This window comes from Meleagris gallopavo, chromosome 26 (assembly GCF_905368555.1).
Source record: "Meleagris gallopavo chromosome 26, MGAL_WU_HG_1.1, whole genome shotgun sequence".
NCBI lineage: Eukaryota > Metazoa > Chordata > Aves > Galliformes > Phasianidae > Meleagris > Meleagris gallopavo.
In genome coordinates, this window is record NC_139429.1 from 3304743 (window position 1) to 3324921 (window position 20179).

The following is a 20179-nucleotide window of genomic DNA, read 5'->3' on the forward strand; positions in this document are numbered from 1 at the left end:
GCACACTGGGCTCTTCCAGCTCCTGCCCAGGGGCCCATTGGTGAAGGCCTTTGGGGACCCAGAGTCACCCAAGGAGAGGGAATCAGGAACTTTTTGGCCACTGCATCACATTCAAAGAGAGAATATTTGGTAACTTGGGCATTTTAAGACTGCAAAGTTACCTTTTAATGAAATGACAGTTCCAAGTGCAACCCCTTTAATAAAGTCAATGTTCTGGTAAATTGCAGTTTTTTTCCCCGTAGTGTTCAGCCTCTCCAGATAATATCCACACCATGTGCTGTGAGGGGACTGAAAGGCACTTGGCAGCTCTGCTCTGCGCAGCCTCCATCATTTCTGCCATCAACCCAAATCTTATGGCAGTTCCCTGACGTGAGGTGTCTCTCATCCCATCCCACGGCTGCTGCTGGGCTGCCATATCCCGCCTGCCCAGCTCTGCCCCACCTCATTTTGTTGGAGGTTCATCACCGTGTGGTGTAGCTCCATCCTTGGCATGCTCTGTGAGTTGGAAATTTGGTCGCTAATTACTGCCTGCATGCTGGAGAAGGGTCTGCAGTCCTGCCCTGTATTGCTGGCAAGGCTCACACAGAGCTCTCACACTGCTGGCTGGGGGGGAAATAGGGAAAATGGGCTCCTGGGTGACAGACGGATCCTTTTCCTTAGTGCTGTGCGTGCTTAGCAGGAGCAGAATGAGAAATACCTGTCTGGGAAGGAGACTGCCCTGCTGTTAGCCAAAAAAAAACAAACCCAAGGTGATTTTTTTTTTTGAGCGCTCAGGGCTTGGGCTGAGACAGGAATGTAGAACGGAGGCTTGTACAGAATGGCTTAAACATCCCCCAAAATCTTGCTAGGAGGATGAAATTTTCTTTTCTTTTCCCTTTCTGGTCACGTTTTAGCACTGGAGTTACTCAGCGAATTAATAGGTATAGAAATGCAAAGCTCTTTTCTTATTACACGCCATCGATCTGATTGCAGTGTCATTAATTGAAAGACTCGGGAAATGTGATGGATGGTTCAGTTCAGGATTCCACATTCGTTTTGGCATAGCCCTGCAGGAGAAAAGCTGCATGAAGCTGATTGAAGGGCTCTTTTTGTCTGACATGAATTATTCTTTCATTGTCAAACCTTGTAACAGCATTCAGACATAGGGAGATTTACAACGTGAAATCCTAAATGGGGTCTATTCTTAAAATAAAATTAGAAAAAAAAAAAGAGAGCTTTATCTCACAATGTTGAAAATAGCTACGTTAAAAAAAAACCCACCACTATTTCTACAAATTAAATCTCTGCTGCAAAACCCAAGGGGCTGATGTTTCTCACTTAATTTTAAATTATTCCAATGGTAAGGCCCTAAATGAAAAAAAAAAACAACTGCTTTAATCACGTAACTGTTGTCAACATTTTTATTGCATTCAGAGATATTTGTTTGTAGGGGAGGGCTTGTTTGTTTTTCCAACTGCTGTCATTTACCTTGCAGAGCGATTTGTCCTTAATGGGAGAATCCTGCTTGCCCTAGAAAATGAGGCGAGGTGTCTTTTTCTTTGGGGAAAACCTAAGAGGATGCTGTTTAGAAGCCTTGTCTTTGTGGCTGATCCTGGGCCGTTCTGTTGTTAAATCCCTGTTGGTCTTTGGTGGGTTTAAAAATTTGCGCTGCGCTCTGGGAATTGGCCGCAATATTCCGAAATGCATCAATTAAAACACAGCAGAGAAGTGCGGGTCGGTTCGCTTTGCACACAGCGTCGCTTAGAAAGTTGATGGAGAGTTTGGAATGCAAAGCAGCCACTCAACTTGGAGTCTTGTTGAAGAATAGAATAGCGAAATAACATAGGAGACCCGAATCGATGGCGTGGCTTTGTGGTCGGTGCTGGTGGGATGACGATGTTACAGAGCAGACAGATTAGATGAAGAAGAGCGTTTGATTACATTACGTCCCATTTGTGCTGTCTGTTCAACTGACTTCTTTCTAAAAGAAAGTCGTGTTGTGTCGGAATGCGGTGCGCTGGGTTGGAGGTGTGGGACAGGCGCTGGAGGAGCACAGAGCTGTCCCATAGCGGTGTGAGCGCACAGCCACCCCGTGACCTTTCTTAGCCCATTTCGCTATTTTTCACCCCCAGATAAGCATCGAGAGATGAGTTTGCAACCGAACTCCCCAAAAATGCTCCCTTCCAACTGCGCTGTGCATTCGCAGGCAGCAGAACAGCGATGAGTAATTCGTGTTAAAGTGAGAAAGAGCCTTTTCAGCGCCGCAAAATAAAACGCCTTGATGGGAAACGTTCTCGCCACCCCCCCCCCACCCCTCCCCCTGCCTGTTCTGCATGTAATACCCCTGCACGTATATTTTAAGGTCTCATTGTTCAGCGAAGGGCGCGATTATTTGGTAGTTTTGGTGACTCTCACCCGGAGCTCAGCACCGCTCCGTGGGCTGCACCGTCTCCATAGCGCCCGCACATCCCAGCAGCGCGGTTGGGATGCGGAGCTGCATGGCAGGCAGTGCTGCACCCGCAAAGCCTTCAGAGCCGTGTTCTGCAGGGACGCTGCGTTGTTTTCCTGCAGCATTGCTTCTCCGCGAGCACCTGCTGTATGCGTAGAGGTCTGCTAGGTGAGGGAGCTGGGCACTGATTTCCTTAAGGAGGTATTTCTGTTGTTTTAATCGGAAGATTTTTTAAAAATTTTTATTATTATTATTATTATTTTAATTCTTTTTGTTGTTCCTAAAGCTAAATAAACTTGGCAGGTTCTCAGAGCCCAACAGTGGGAAGAACGCTTTTCCTTTGGTGTCACTACTGAGCCTCCCAAGGAAGCTGGTAGGAGTAGGAAGCGAGCTCCCGGCAGAGGGTCAGGCAGTGCATCCCTGCAGCCCTGCCTGCACGCTGTACGTGGGGAGAAGCTCAGCACCAAACCATCCCTCTCACACTGCTTAACTCTCAGACTTCCCCGCACTTCGCCACGCGGGATATAATTTCTGCAAATTAAATTACGGGTTGGAGCCGTTGTCGCTCTTATCAAATCTGTGTAAATAACGTTGTCCACAGAATCCATTGCCACCTCTGAAATGCTGCCTGCTCACGGATAGCAGCCGCGCTCTGCTCGTCTCGTGCTGCACTCAGGGTGCTGCTGGATCGTGGAGCGTCTCTGTTTTATCGCTTTGCTCTTTCATTCAGGTTTTTTTTTTTTTCCCTTTTTCTTTCTTTTTTTTTTTTTAATTTTCTTTTTTTTAAAGTCCATTTTACCTCTGACCGTTTTTAAGGGTAATCCTCTTTTTTTTTAATTTATTTTTTATTTTTTATTTTTTTGAGGTTAAGAAGAAGGAGAGAGTCAAAGGTACCGTATCTTTCTTCTTAATTGTTTGGCTTAAGTCTAAAACATCGGAGAAAACACCCTTTAAATGTTCTTAAAAGTAACAGTCGCTTAATTAAAAAAGATAGTAACAGATTGAGTGTACCCTTTTTATGGACTTAACTTCAGGAAATCAGGCGTCCTCTCTGTCTCCTCCGGAATAATCAGTTTCTTATCTAATATATATGAAATGTCCGAATACATCTACTTCATTTGCATCTTTAACTCAAGAACAATTGATCAAAAAATGGAAGCACTGCCGCAGATCAGAGAATCTTTTCGTTTAAAGCCTTTAAGTCACCATTTATTTCCATCTAGTTAAGCTTAATTTCCTTTTACTGTGTTGTTCAAATGAAAATATACAATGCCATGTCTAATTGTGTTACTATTCACATTAATAAGCTGTAACTTTACATAACAATGAGCAAGAAGCATCGAAAAAGCAGAAACAGATGCAATTATTTGTTGCTAGCTAAGTTACTGTACGTGACCCAGGTGCTGTAGTACTATTTGCATGTGTTTCTCACCTTTGTTCACCCAGACACATGGGGATCTCAAGCTATTGCTGACTAATTGATAGTTGTAGTAACTGCTATAGGCTCCTTAGATTAGAAATGCATGCAGACGTGTGTCTTGATTCAAACATTAAGGAACACACACTCTCACTTACTTACATGGGCAGAAAGTCTTCATACTATTAGAGGTGTGTGATGGAGATAGCAGGACATAAAACAGAAGAGAGAGAGACACAGAGAGAGAGAGAGAGACAGAGACAGAGAGATGGCATGCAGCATATATACCCCTACAAATAGTTCTAAAATGCGTTTGCAAATGCAGAAGTCTTCAGAACCATCCAACAGTTCAGCACACCCTTTTTATCTCTTCTCTGCGGGACGTCTCCATCCAGATTACTCGAAAAAAGCGGAAAAGGTGAGAGCTCTGCCATCTTAGCTCTGAATTCATCTGATTTCCTTTTTTTTTTTTTTTTTTTTTTTTTTTTTTATCCCCCCTCTCCCTTGTATTCCTCATGCCATTGTCCATTCTTATGATGGCAGCCGCCCTTGCTCTTGAATGCAAGTGTCACAGCGGGAGCAAGAAGGGTTCAGGGCTGCATTGTCAAAGCCATGGTTGCCTATTGTTTCTTAGCCTTTCACCGCTCTGCTTTTCCGAGCCTCTTTCCCTATCAGTGGCCCCTGTCAAGGGGAGGAGTAGGGAGAAAATTGCAAGAGTTACTCGTCCTTTTTATTGCACACTGTTATGATAAACAGCCCAGCAATGCATCCCACAAAATTAGGAATTATAACGACGGGACGGGGGGGAAAAATTCTTTGTAGGTTTGCGTTTTGTCGCTGCCCTTGTGCCAAAAGCTTGGTTTCTTAGGACAGACTTTTGTGTTGGTGCTTTGCCCAGCAAAAAATAGAGGCAGCTGCAAAGTGAACAGTGAGCTTTTTAGCCACAAGGTAAAAATTTCCTGTTGCTATTTGGATACCGATGCTTTTCAATTTTAAGGGTTGGGGGGGGAAGCATGACTGAAAGCATTTCTCTGGCTGTCCATCCATTCATCCATCCATCTCTATTTTGTGTTTTAAAGCAATTGAAAATGATTTTTAAAAAGGCCAGAGAGACTTTTTGCAGTGTGGTTTTGTTCGAAAAGATCTCAGTGCAGGAGGAGGTTTGTGTTTCAGCTGATTAAATCTTGTACTGGGAAATGGAGGGGAAATGACTGCCCTGCTCGTGCCAGGGAGTGCTGGTTTGTCAGGTCATCTGAAAGTAAAATCCGGTCACGATTTCGTCCTTTCAGGGGGGAGAAATGCAGGCAGGACGTTATGGCCATTTGGGTTTGTGTTTGATCTCCGTGCGGGCGCAGGCCGGCTGCTGCAGCCACCCAAACTTTGGGGAGGTGACAAAGTCATGGCCTCAGGAGTTTCTTGTTTTTACTCTGATGTGAAATTGTTTAGGGGGGAAAAAAAAAAGTAATTTCTAAAAATGCAGCGTCCAAGCAGAGTACAACCACATTTCCATATTCCAGTGGTAAATCATCCCGTAATTTCACTGTCTGTATTTTATTGTCCGCAAAATCTAACAAAGTAGGAGAGAAGTGAATGCTATTTAGTTTATGCCGTTAGCTGGTTTTGTAAATATGAGCATCTTTTCAAACCTTAAATTTATGCTTATTCTCCTGACTAAAGTATGCTCAGCAGTCTTCGGGTTTCATTTTTAGGAGTTTCTTACTACGTTATTCGGGCCATTCAAATCTATGTTTCTCGAGTCTGGCTATTTAAGTGCTAAACAATTTTACTGTGCCTAATAATAACAGGCAGAATGCTTTCAGAGGCGTAAATACGGTTCGAGTCGTAAAGGAGCGTGCAGAGAAATCCTCCTAAAGCTGCCGAGCAGCGCTGCTGTTCTGGTGGTGCTTCAGCACACCGAGCTGCCTGCGTCTCCCAAATGATGAACGACCGCCGCGGATTTACTTTGAAAGAAAAGGGAGAAGATATTTCACCTGAATTCACTCTTAACCCTCAGAATGCTGACATAGAAGTGATCTGATGAGGAAATTCTCTTGGTCCATCTCTCAGACAACTTGCTTTGCCTTTCATCCCCGGTATTGGTGTTTTCACATGCACACGTTGTCCTGCATTGCCAAGTTCTAGGTCAAGTATGTGTCTGTTTGGAATATCTTTAGAACTGAAACTTTTTGAAGAAATGATGAAAGAACTCTGGCCTTGTTTTAAATCAAGCTCTGAATGCGGCCGAGGCCACCCTGAGAGCACAATGTTTAATTTCCATTCGACATCTGCCTTATATTTACCGCTGCAGACCGATGTCTGCAGGCGAGGAGCACTTACCGCCGATAAAAGTTTGCTATCTCTTTTGTCAGAGGTTGGCATTTCTGTTCTCTCAATCTGGACTGTCATTTTGCAAAAATCTTTTGTCACCGGAGCTGAATGGAAAACCTGGAGTGTGTAAGAGATTAAAGATACGGGGAAGAGGATTCAAATATGTAGAGCAATTCTGCTCGTTGACTCTTTGAGACAGATGGTGCCTAATCCTGATTTTCCTTACTCCAGTGTAAGGACCGAACTGCCCCACTGCAACCACTGCTGAATACTGATGCGGCGTCAGGATCCGGCCTGGCTCATTTCTTTGCTTTTTACAGAGCTTTGTGCATGCAAAGCTCTCCCTTCACACTTGTGATGATAGATGCCCACCGAGTGGCTTCACGCTGGCGGCAGACACAGGGGTGCAGAGCCCGAACTTCAGTCGTTACTCCAACCTTACGCCTGTGGAAGCGAGGTCAGAGCCTGACCTTCCCTGTCTAGCAACAAATATTTGAATAAGTTGATGGGTTTTTTTCTTCAGCTAGGTCTGGGCAGGGAAACGTTATCCTCTCCGAAGAGCTGGGGTGGAATTTGGAGTGTCTGGACTTTCCACAGTATCAGAGGGAACTGCTGATGCTTGAGATGTTGGATTGACTTGGGGGGAAAAGAAGTTTAGCCAGAGCAGAGGCAGCACTTGGCCCCAAGGAAGTGTTCTGCTACAAATAAAGGAGGGACCGAGTGGAGAACTGATACAGCCATGAGATAAAGGCTGAGAGAACTGTTTTGGGTAGAGGAGGAGAAGCTTGGCTGTATTCTTAATTTTTTTAAACAAATTTTATGTCCTTACTCATTTAGGTAACTCGTGTTCATTTTGCTTTTAAAATTCAAAAAAAACAGCAACAACAAAGGGTCTTTCTGGTCCCAGAGTCTGAAGTTGTGCAGAGCATCAGCTCGTGACCCAGACTCCTATTTTACTTTTCTGTGTGGGATTGCAGCAAAGCACAACCCTTACAGTCCTGCTCTACAGAAGAATACATTTTTTCTTTTCTTTTTCTTTAGGAATGCCTTGATGACTTCATAGGGAATTCCTCATGGACAAGAAGGAGAAAGGGTCATCTGAGTTCTCCTGAAGATGGGAGGCAGGGCCAGACAGGCCCCAACAACATTCCTAGGGCGCAGAATGTCACCTGCTGCCTCTTCTCCTCCTACAGTTCCACACCGAGGTTCAGGTAAGCCTGGCTTTTCTTCCACTGGACCTTCTCTTAGCAGTCCTTAGAAGTGCTTGTTCTTCTCACCCATATAAATGTGGTCAGTGAGGCTTGGTAGTGGCAGTTCTTGTATTTGGATGCATTCGTTCACACCCCGCCAATGGCCTTCATGGCATCATGTGGTCATGAATAGGGCAGGTTTATGTTGACCAAAGTGCAAGAAGTCCTAACCTTAATAAATCGTGTCAGGAAAATCTAAATCACTGGATTATCAAACTTTCACTAATTTCAAATCCATATGCTGTTACCACCAAGACATATGTAGGTAGCACAATACCACTTCCAGGCACTGATTATAGAACCCATTACTCTTGCCAACCTTTTGAGTTTTACAAGTCATCAGGACACATTTTGTGTCCAGATAAACTTGGCTTATCATGGGTAGCATCTTCCCCAGGGAATGTCACTGGTTTCTTTATGGTTGGATGTAGTATTAGGTATTATTCAGTAGGAGCAAAGTGATTTCAGCTTAGAAGATAGAAAAATAGGTTGGTTAATACCTACTGAAAGAGGAAGCATCTAAAATAAGACATGGAAGAATACATGAACTTCCATTGGGAAAAGCCTGCTTGAAGGGACTCATTAAGCCATGGGAAGCTGGGCGAGAGGTGTGGAGTGAAAGACTAGCCAGACAATTATTCTGCTAATGGATAAGATTATGTTGGTTTTCAGTAAATCAACACAGCTCTGTGGTTAACTATGTCTGTTGAAACAGTTGTAAATACAGAGAGTGTAAGGGGAAAACTGATGAAAACTGCCACAATGTTCAACATCCGTTGGAGATCTGCTTCAGTTGCAAGATGTAAGGCAGATGGAAGTTCCTGTCCAAAACAATTAGGGACTCTGTCCTGCTTGGTCTGGTCTTCCCTGAGGTTGAGAGTTTTGTGCTGGTAAATTTCATTCTTCCTTATTCAAAACATGTGATGTGATTTAACAAAGACAGAGCTTTGACAGCCGTTAGTCCGTAAGCACAACAGAAGACTTTCATGTGATGGTATTGGGCAAGAAGGAGAGAAGGATTTTTTTAACAATTGCGGCTTTCTTTCTAGTTCAGGGCAATGGCTCTATTTTCATATTGTGTCAGAACTGCCTCGTATGTTCAGTCTTAACTCAGATTTCAGAACATCATTTTTGGTGCCACAAGTTGATTTTGGAAGGAAAATCATTTGTAGCATAACTTCAGTTTCATTTATATGCTTGAAATGTGGTCAAGTGCTCACTCCAGCATTTGTGTGGAAGTCCCACTTTAAGTGAATAGCTTGTTCTGATCTCTAGTCAGTGTGGAAATGTGCCTGTGCTGAAAATCATGGACACTTACTTTATTTCTTGACATCGACTCTGGCTATAACGGTATCTTGGTCTGGGTGTGTTTTAGGTTTAAAAAGGGTAACACACGAGTTGTGTTTCTAACTGTCCCTTTGGTTTTTGCCACATTTTTCATCCATTGTTTGAGGAGAGAATGAGGTCTAATGGAAGACACTTGTCACTTTGTAGGTCCTGGCCTGTTTTTTCTGTTCCTACTGAACGTGCAGTCATCTTTCTAAAGTTCGGAGGCCTGTTCAAGCTTTTCTCAAAGCAAAAACAAACCTGTGTACCATTAATAATTTTCTGGTCCCTCACAGGTTTTCATTGTCTTGTCCAGCTTCATACTGCATGACTTGGCCAAAGGAACAAGATTACAACACTACGTAACGTTCTGTGTGCGGAGATGATACCATCAGTTGAGAGAGCAGTGGAAGCAGATGTAATCTGGCTCCAAGTGTCTAAGGAATGTGCCAAAATTCAGTTTAAATTCTGAGAGCACAGTTAAGTCACTTGGAAGTCATGTTCTTTCTACATAATTTACTTCAGGCTTTGTTTCTGGTTGTATCTTCCTCCATTCTACCAATGATACCTGCCTTGATATCCATCTCTGGTTCATAGTCCTGCCTGTGCATAGGAAACCCTTCCACTCTTTGCCAAGTTGTTATCTTCTAGACATACAAGTCCCACCTAAAAGCTCACTTCTTCAGCATGGAACACAAAAAATGATTTTTTTTCTTGCCTACAAGGCTGTAGATAGATTAGCTGAACAGCGGCCACATGTCTGCATAAACTGCTGTGGTGTGGTTCTTCTTCCCTCATTTAACTTTCTTGTTTCATTTGATTTGCTGAGAAATAAGCTGATTAACTGCTTGAGTTAGGACTTCATGTCAAATGATTTCATTTGCCTTTGTTGTACATGTTGAATTCTGCATAAATAATAGGTGAATGGTGAAAAATAATAATTCAGATACAAGCTGCAGCTCAGAAAAATGCTCAGTTGGCATTAAGATTCAGCGACGCCCAGTGAGCGATGGAAATCAAATGCTGGTGATGATTACCAGCAGAGGATCATGTCTTGCTGAAAACAATGGGGTGGACAAGAAACTGAATCAAGTCTTGAGTAACGTGGCTTGATCACAGAGCTGTGTCGAGCAGGAGGTTGGACTGGAGACCTCCTGAGGTCTCATCCACCCAAATGATCCTATGAGCAGTAATTAGTCCAGTATATAGTTTTATAGTTATCATGTTGTGAGCGTTCAGCAATTAAATGTGCACAGACAGGTAACACATCACATAGCATATATCCTCTGTCCTTTGTGCAAGTGAATGAGCTGGGTGCTTTCAGTCATTAGACAACATAGTTCTTTGAGGATGCAGGGAAGCCTCCTTCCAGAAGGTGATAGTGAAATCTAAACCTTGGTAAACGATCCTTTGGGCCATCTGCCTCTTACTTGTTTAAAAAGCTGTGTTCATAGAATGGATCAGGCACGGGGCTCGGTGACAAACCTTCATTGTTCTGAGGTTTAAAATAAACTTGTTGCGGCCGAAGATGACAGTGTTAGTTTCCCAGAATGCATGTTGTCATTTCAGTGCAGTACGCTTTGTCAACCAAGCTGTGATTAATTGCAGCAGGGCTGCTTACAATTTGAAACAGACATCAAATGCTAATTTCTCCCTTAATGTTTGGATCATATGGGGGCTGGCTGTGCACCCAATTAGTCCGTAATGCCGCAGATAGTTCTGCACTGGTGTGCCTGTGCTGATGAGGATGGTCTGGTTGAAGTTGCTGAAATTACATATGAGTCGAGCTCTGTAAACATGTGTTTGTGTAACCCACTGGTATGTGTCTGATGTATGTCCCGATTTACTGGCAACTTAATAAGTGCTGCTGACCTGTGTCCTGCCCTTTCACGCACTTAAGCAGGCGCACAGAAATACTAGTCTGGCTGGCCTGTTGATCAGCCAGCCTCCCCGGGGACCAGATTTTCTGCCTCATGAACTGGATCTGGCCCCTGAACTCACCAGCTGGTTATTCTGCTCAGTGGGTATCAGTAATGTAAGGAGAACGAACTGCAGACAGGCTAGCTCACATACCTGCTCAAAGCAGGACCAGCCTGACTGGTGCAGGGGGTAATTATGCCACGTTAAAGTGGTTTTATACTTTTGAGGACCTGAGCTGATCTCTCTCCCTGGAGCGGAGCTGAGATATATAGGCATAATAGTTCTTTTGGAGTTAGCTCAGATATGTGACACAATGCTGCTAATGGAGACTTGTCCCAGATTCCCCATCTCTAGATCAAGCTATAATTACCTGTGTGTTCTGGCCAACGCTGTAGTCACCACAATTAGGGAAAGGTGAACTGTGATGCCCCAAGCCAGAGTCTGCTTTGTGTACTGTGTTGGTCAGTGTGTATTGTGCATCCCTTGAGTGCCCAAATCTCAGAGCAATGGGGTCTGTCTTGGCTGTTGGTCTTGGACCCCACAGACCACACTGTACAGAATGGTTGGGTTACTTTTGGAGATCGAAAGTACAGTCCCAGGGTAGCTGGACAAGGTAGCTATGACAAATTTGCAAGCCCCAAACTCTCAAGATGCACATTTGTAGGTAAAAAGCTTATGAGCTGTTAACATTATTGCATTCTTGTGACATTACAGGCTGACATAAGAAGAAAAGTGACTTCACATGTATTTGTGAACTAATCCACTATTAATATGGGCATCGACTATGATGCTAACTGATTTTATGACAAGAAAATAGAAATAGTAAACCCGATTCTTATCTCTCACTGCCTCGTTCCCCACTGTAATATCGTTCCCATTCAGTGGGATTCTCTATTACAGAGCATAAAGCAAGATTATCAGACTGATTGGAAAGGAATATGTGATGCCCCATTCCCCCACCCAAGTTCTGAGAATATGTTAGGGAACTGGAAAATAAGAAAAGAATCAAAAAGCAGAGATAACTGAGCAAACTGGTGTTTGCCTAAGGCAGTGGGTTTCACATTTCTGCTCTTCCATCAAGCAGGAGTTTTATAAATACATTCTTCATTGTGCTATTACAAAGTCCTTCACCTACAGGGCAGCCTCCAGATTTTGCTCCTCGGTTTAGATGGCTATGCTTGCCACAAGAACTGTTGAACAAAACATAAGATGCTCAGGCGATGAATTTACTGCAAGTTGTGTGTTCTTGAAGTCTTCTGGATTCGTTTCAGAGCAGCCAGGAGCTTGATGTGTTTGTTGGGAAACGATTTTGGCTTTATTAAAAGATTGACTGACACTGGCAAGAAGTGCAAGCCTGTTGTAAGCAAAGGGAAATTTGTGTCAAGGTCTCTGTAAGGGGCCAGTAATGGAGCCATGATGCTTTGATAGGAATTGCATAGTTTGTGGCAAAGCATCAGTACCTTTACACTGTAAGAGTTGGGCTGAACCCTCACCCAGGATAGCTTAGAGGGTGTTGGGGGGAAACAGCTCTACTTTCGTAAGCTGAGAGGGTTGTTCTGGATAAAAAAAACAGCTGGTGAGATTTAGTAACTTTTACACCAGTCAAATCTTGGTCAAATGCAGTGTGCTCAGTAAGAGGCAATCTTCACTTGGGGAAAAAGAAATTCCCTCCAAAGAGTCTTAAATGAGAGAGGTTTAACTTCTGGAAGCTGATCCAACAGCCAGCAAGCTGTAGGAGTCTTTCAGGGAACTCCAGTGGAATTTGGATCAAGCTCTTCCTAATGTGTGGATTATCCCATATCTACTTATTTACAGTGGGGTTTTCACCCTCTAAACAAGAAGCTGCTGGCTGGAATCAGCCACCAAATGGCACGGCAGATAGACAAAAGTGAGCTCACTGTGATAATCTCATTATTTTAAAACCCACTGCACTCATTGGAATAGTACTCAGTAAACTGATACTGCATTTTGCATCACTCTTAGTCAGTAAGCCTATTTCAGCTATGCCAGGAAAGTCATTATCAGGTCAACAGCATTCATTAACCACTGAGTTTTCCTGGAGAGTGGAACCACATTTTGGTTTAGGCTTCAAGTCTGGTCACAGGAGGAAATACAGGAGTTCATCAGCCTGTTCCCCAAGTTAGCCTTGTCCAGGCAGAGGCTGGTTAATTCACTTAGCACTTTTGCTGAAGTTATGAAGGGCTTTCTTATTATTTTATTTAGTTGACAGAATAATCTCAGTGGAGATAATCCTCTGAGCTTAGGGATGGGGCTGATTTGAGCTAAAGCCCTTGAGCACCACAAATATCCCTCCTTTCCTTTCTCACTTTCTTCTAATGCTCTCCTGGTCCCCTTTGGCTCAGTAGCTTCCATATCCTTCAGGATGACAAACTGGCCTCACTGCTTTATTTCCCTTTTTCAATATCACTGAGGAGGATTAGAGCAGCCTGTTTAAAAGTCAGAGATGGAGAAGGAACCCAAAAGCAGAATTTGCTCTTCATCAACTTGCATATCTCTTCTTTTTCTCTGATAAGCAGGAGACTTTCACTATAACCATAACAGAAGATATGTGTTCACCATAATATTTATAATATAATTTATATTCTCATTATATTCCACATTAAAAAATGAAGATTTTGACAAAAGGCCTTAACTAATCGATAATTATGCTATTTTGCAGTCATTTTATAGCCTTAAATAGGATGAAATGAGCTGGTTCTTCCTTTTCCATGATGTCAGCCTCAGTCCAGGACCTTTGCTCTTGTTCCTAAGGTTGGAGTTGCAGCACTCAGGATCTGGGCATGGTAGCACTGGCTTTTCTCTGGAACTGCAGGAAAATCTCTGAAAGCAACATTTTGAGAAAGGGATTTAGGAACCTACTTTGTTCTTAAGGACAAGTATATGCTTTAGCTCAGAAGGTGATTTTAATTACTGGCAGTTAATTTCCATTACTTTCCAAGCTCATCAGAGCTCAGTAAATGAGCATCCAGTCGTGCTCGATGCCTTCTACATTTGCAGTAGCAGTGATAATAAGCCCCAGATATTTATGGAGCAGATCACAAGGACAGTGTGATGATTTTGCAGGCCGTACTCATCGCTTGCACTGCATTTTGTTCAGGCAGAAATGAAAGGATAAAGCCTTTGCTGTCGCCAGGTCTGCTCGGTTGCATGTGGTACCAGTGCTCCTTGACTTCCCTTTGTTTGCTGCTGCAGCAGCAAGTTAATTGTTCCCCCTGTATGACCTGATGTCAAGGAGGAACCAGCTTGGGCTCAGAAATGGCATTGCTCTTTTAGTGCAGAACTGTCTGAATTGCTCAATCCTCTCCCATTTCAGTGTTTTTTCTAATCTCGTTTGGAGCTCCTGATCAACTTTTCTCCACCCACAGTTTACAGGGCTGTCAGTGAGATGGAATTTGCGCTGTCCTCAGCTGCCCAATGAGTGTATGCTCAAAGCCCTCATGGACACTGGTGGACACCGGCCCAGCAAACTCCTCCTGGACCCATTGACCACAGCAGAGCATCCCAGAAGGTCACTGAGAATTTGTTCCAACAATATCAGTGGAGATTTTAAGAACAGAAGTTCACAAAAATTCCTCTGCACAAAGCCTGGGAGAGGAGGAGGACCTCCATTCTGCTGGCACTGCTTGTGCTCTGTTTTGCTGGTCAGGTATTTCCCACTGCAGAAGTGGAAGGGGCTGAGAACAGAACTGGAATAATATTTTCCTTTGCTCCGAGGGCAGAGAGAGAGGGGTTATTCACTCTGATATGCATCCAAGTTGTGTCTGTTTGCACATATTAACTGGCTGTGGTTGTTATTTTAGTTCTGTGCTGTCTTCAGATATAAAATGGTAATTTATATATAGATGGAAGGCATAACAGTGTCTGTGGGAATGAGCAGATCCTGATTCCTGCCGAGTGATAGCAGCCTCACCATTTGTAGCCCTGACTCCTGCCACATGAAGTGCTCTTACCAGCACTCCTGTGCGTCTCACCCTTATTATACACTGTATTAGTGCTGGTGGAATGGGCCCACAACATTATGTCACAAAATAGAAAACACACGACCCTGCACCAGCTGTAATAGCATAATAGGATAAGTGCAAGGGAGAAACAGCAGGATATAATAGGTACTCGGCTGCTTCAGAGATGGGGCACGTGTATTTACCTAGATAGAAGAAAGCTGGAAAACTAGGGCAGCATAAGAACGGAGTGACAGTGTAAGTGCTCCAGGAGGTGGTTGTTGGTGAATTGAAAATGCAGCAATCTGGGATGTTATATAATAAATAATAACAACACTATCCGTGCTTGGTCCTGTTCATCCTTCACCCAGCTGCTTTGCAGAGCTCCAAGTAGCACTGGGGCCTCTTTGGTATTAGTTTTCCTAATTCCTTCCCTTCTCCTGCTGTATAAAAGCCTCTGTGTGGTGTTGTGTGCTTTGTTATGTCTGGAGTGTGGAGAGGCATTCATCTGCTTTCCTCTACCTGCACGTCCTGGATTGCAGCTGTTCCTGGAATGGAGGACTGTGTGTGAATGACCAGCAACGCTCTGTGATATTTGAGAGGATGGGGAAACAGGAATCAAATGGGGGAAACCTCAACGCTTCCTGCCCCTTCCTCATGGCAGCAGCGCTCCATCACCCACCCATCCTCTCCCACAGAGGCTGCAGGTTGCAGAGATCTGTGTCTCAGTGCTGGGTGCTGTGATGGCAGCAGGGCTGGCGTTGGGCTGGGAGCTCCTTGCAGCCCAGGCCTGACTTTCTGGCACAGTAACCTCACATGTTTTTCTGCACCTTTTTTTTTTAATGTGTACTCCTCTTTACTCATGGTTTTGTTGCTTATCTAAGTTACCAAGGTTCCTTTTATTTGCTGACTTGGATTCTGAGCCTCCTATTAAGTGATGAGTCATTTTGACTTGCATAAAAATTAGCATTTTCCTCCACAGCAGCACTTAGGAGCAGGTTAGATGAACCACTCAGATGGCTGTGAGAGAGAAACCAGAGAAAGTGGTTGTGATGCCATTTTGTCGCTCTTTGATTCAGATTACTTCTATTCAGTTACTTTCTTAGATGTGGATTGCAGAGGAGTGCTGCCTCCCTTTGCATCGCCTCCCATTCCTGTATTTCTTGATCTGAGTTGGGTAGAATTCATTTCATCTGTGTTGGATTGTGGTTTTCCCTACAGGGTTGTGCCATTCAACCTCCTACACTCGTACAGTGCTGCAGCCCAGGAGGTTTCTGGAACTGATAGGAGACTCAAGTAGTCCTCCTTGTGTTGTAATACAACTACTTGTCTTCCAGAATTTATAAAGGAAATGAACAATAAAATTCACATTATAGTTCCAGGAACAGCTGAACGTGGCCAGAAAGATGCACGCTGCAGTCTTCACTAATAGAAGTGGTTTTGTTGAAAAAAAAACACAGAAACTGAAACTTTTAAATGTTGTATTCTTTGCAGTTTTCTCATCTGGATCGAGCGTTCTTAGAAGGAAAATCTAGTTAAAAAAGCCCCAAAATGTGAAACTTAATAAACTTTAGAAATGATTCCACAGCTTTGTGAGATTCAATAAGGGAAAATCAATGTTAATTTTTTTCAATATACAGAAGTGCAATCATTGTGCTGAGTAATAGGCAGTCAGAGAAGTTACTGGGGAGGGAGCTGAGCTTTGCTGAGGGGTGTCCTCTCCGCTTGGAATCAAAGCAAAGAGGGGATGTTGGTGTTGGTGTCAGCTCTGAGGACAGCGATGCCTCCTGCCCATCCAGCACAAGAGATGGAAGCAAGTGAGCCATTCTGTGTAATGATGTGCACGGTCACTGTGTGCCCAGCCTGCCTTGGAAAAGAAGGATCTTTGAAATATCAGCTAATGTCAACTGATGCACTTTCTTGAGCTGCAGATAACTTTGAGTAAATGATGGTTAATAACTGGGTTAAGCCATGTAATAATTCTTCTCACGTAAATGTAGGCTCTGCCTGGCCTATATTGCTCTAATATTAGGGAGTGTCCTATTTTTGACTGCTTTGTTCTCATACCATCCCCAAAGTGGAATGAAGTTCCTGTTTGACAAATGGGAAACTGAGGCACAGAGGGGCCAGGTGACGTGGCTCAAAGTCGGACGAAGTGCACTGGTGCTTTAGGGATGTCATTGAGTCACAGAATGGTTTGGGTTGGAAGGGACCTTACAGCCCACCCAGTTCCAACCCTCTGCTGTAGGCAGGGACACTTCCAAGCAGACCAGCTTGCCCAGGGCCCCATCCAGGCTGACCTCCAGTGATGGGGCATCCACCTTCTGAGTAAAGAATTTCCTCTTAATACCTAATCTAAATCTCCCCTCTTCAGTTTGAAACTATTCCCCCTTGTCCTATCACTTGCTGCCCATGTAAGAAGTTGTGCTCCCAACCGAAATGGCGACCTGCCCAAATTTTAGGCTCAGACTTTCCTCATGGCACGGTGGTTTCTGCTTGTAACACGTGCTGCCCTGTGGGGCTGCTGGTTGCTGGACAGTTTAGGTGAGCACGCATTTCTTTGTGTGCTACCCTCATACAAATGCACAGACGGCATTTGGAAGCTGGGATGCACTTTAACGATGAGGAGGTGGTTGGGAAGTGGGGTTTGTTATCAAACAGCCTCTTTGCGTGGGTGATGTGTATGTGTTTTTAAAACCCCAGTGCCTCCCTTCTCTCCTCCCATTTCAGTGCTCTAAAAAAAGACGGATAACAAACCTCTATTCAAACCTGCCCTGTGCACGCATGGAGCCAGCAGAGACATTTTGCTGCAGCTGTGGGAACCTCGGGCCGTGTCACATGGTGGGCTTCAATCACATCTCGGTCTGCGCTGTGCAGAGCACGCAGCACGTTTTAACTGCATTTGCACTGATTTGCTTCAAACAGAAGAGGCTGAGTTATTTAGCATTATTGATTCCTCTTGACTTATTGGGTGCATTAGTTGCCGTTGACCCTGGCATCTTGCTGGAACAGACTGGCGCGTCATGTGATACCGTCTGGCTTTGTCCTTGCTCCGAGTCAATTCCTGTTTTACTCAGCAGATGTCTTTTGTTCCTGACAAAGATTGCTCATCCGATTGTTTGGGGTTAGTTGGGTGTGCCCCGTCCTGCCCTGGCTCCCTGCTGCCTGCCCCAGTGCTCCCAGCACTGCTGGCTTTGCCTTTCCTCCCCTGCACCCCAGGGGTCTGTCTGGGTTTGGTCTGATAGCAGCTTCTTTCTGCTGCAAAAGTGTCCCTTCCAACCACTGCAATTCTGTGATACGGTGAAAATAGGGCTTGGTTTTGGGGAGGTGGTCTTGGGAAGCAGGTGGGCTTCGCCTTCAGTAAACCAGCATAATTCCCTCCTTGGTTTCCATTTGTATCAGCAGAGAATCAGCCATGATGTATGAAGAGTTTACATTTGGGGCACGGAGATGTGTTGCATCAGTAGGGAAGGGGAAGCAGCTATGGATTGACAGAGATTTGCATGGCAGCCTGTGGGATTCAGGTTCCCAATCCACCTCCCCTATGCCAGTCTCCCCTAGATTGTGCATCCTTGCTCTTCTAACAGCATGCATCACTGTAAACCAGCATGGAAAACCCTCTATGTCAATCTGATTGCAACTCTTTAGATGTCTTTAGTGGGTGTGTCACCAAAGTGAATATTTTGGGATGTTTTAATAGCAGGGATTGGGCTGCTTCGGTGTCCTGGCATGTGTGGGTTGGGGAAATGGGAGCAGGTCAGGTGGGGGCCGGCAGTTCAGGAGAGGCTGAACGCATCTCTGTTGTCTGCTGGTGGCTTTTCGTATAGAGCTCAGGGGTTGTGCTGGTGCAGTACGGTTTCTTTAGGCTCTGATTGTGTACTGCAAGAGTTTGGCTACTTGTGGGGTTGGTGGGGTCCCCACTTCAGGTGGTAATGGCAGGGCTTCTGCTCGGTGCCTTCCACGTGCTGGATTGCTGTTCTCTCCAGAAAATGAAGAGTGAGGTCGTTGTATCCGATCTCTGCCCCCGCAGGCAGTCTCTAATTCCCAGCATTGCACTGCTTCCCTGCAACTTTATGTGCAACCTCAGTGAGGTCCACGAAAGCTGCTAGGAACCCCATTATTTTTCATTATTATTCCTTTTATTTTCCCGTTTGTAATTTATCTCAGGAACTAAATATTTCAAGTTTTATTTAATTTAGCCTGGCCTGATGTAAGACCATGCTATTCCTGCTTGAACCACAATAAATTACAGTGTTATCACCTTACCCCACTGACTGCAGTTTTGTCCCCATGGCATGGAGAGCTTTGGAAAAGAGAGCTTTTTTTTCCTTCTGCTTTTCTTCCAGTGGGAATTGGAGGGGGAAAGGGCAAAATCAAATGTATTAAATAATAATAATAATAATAATAATAAAAGCCTGCAAAAGGAGAACTGGTTGCGGTAGCAAACCCCCCTTTTGGTCAGCCCTGTATGTGATCCCCCTCTTCTGGCAGCCCGTGGAATTGGCTGCGGTGGAAGCATCTCAGACCAGCACAGACAATGGGGTTTTGGCAAATGTGATTGCAGTGGTATCGTTTTCATTATCCCGGCGAAAAACCTTTTTGGAATTGCACAGCACGGTGTAATTCCTCCGTGGATCACATTCACCCCTGCATAACCCGTTTGCTGCAGTTAATTTGCGAGCCGGATGCAGCTCAGCTATATTTGGTGTCCTCTATTTTTAGCGTGTTCTGCAGGGCTGACAATGGAGGAGGTTGGTTCTCCCCTGTCTGGCACCTGGCATCGCCGTTGGTGCCTGCGAGAAGACGAGGTGTGAAACGCTGCCGTTCTGATTCGGCGCTGCCTTTACGTTCTGTTTGTCTGGGTACAAATCCCGATGGTAGCAGGCAGCTGAGAGCTCTGCTTCCCACAGCATCCTCAGGAAGGGTTGTGGACGAGCAGACAGCAAGAAAAAAAAAATATTCATATCAGGTGCCCGATGCTTTTGGCATGGACGGTGTCGTTAGCCAAGAGCAAATGTGGTGGTGAGAAGATTAAAAGGAAGATTAGGATCGAAACTTTGGGGCTGGGGGAATTGTGGTCTTTTTCTGGGTGTAGGTACTGAGATTTTCTTTGGCTCAAAGCAGAGGTAGAGGCAGGCAGCCAACTTTATGTCCATATCGGAGCTTCATCTTCCAGAAACTGAATCTAATCATAAAGGTCATTGAGCTAAAGACATGTTCCTGACTAATTGTCTAATATCTGCTATCTTGCTCCGTCGTATTCCTCTTTCTTTTGCAGCAGTAATCACATTGGAGTTCATAACCTCTACCCAGACGTTTTAAAGGAGGCAGGAAAATATTCTGGGGAAGGTATTGAATTACAAACTGGATTTAAATTGAACGAGAACTGAAGGCAAAGACAGAGCTCATAGTGCCCCTCACCTTAAGGCAGTAGCATTCCCTTATTGCTCTCCCTCCTTTCCACATCGAATGATGAGATGAAGTTCTCTCCTTCCTCCTCCTGGGCTCCATTTACTGTAATTCCTGGCTGCAGGAATGGCAGAAGGGCTTC

The 20179-nt window shown here is 44.5% G+C and overlaps 1 protein-coding gene across 38 annotated transcripts in view; it reads left to right on the forward strand.

The window, feature by feature from the left end:
* LOC109371009 (uncharacterized) overlaps window positions 1-20179 on the forward strand; it is a 214789-nt gene that overhangs the window by 134353 nt on the left and 60257 nt on the right. For 36 of the 38 annotated variants that reach the window (XR_014879734.1, XR_014879751.1, XR_014879731.1 and 33 more), the window contains one exon: window positions 7215-7384. The gene's annotated coding sequence lies outside the window, so the exon portion shown is untranslated. Of the gene's footprint in view, window positions 1-6404; window positions 6631-7214; window positions 7385-20179 lie in introns of all 38 variants that reach the window. The other 2 variants (XR_014879742.1, XR_014879747.1) reach the window with 1 other exon arrangement.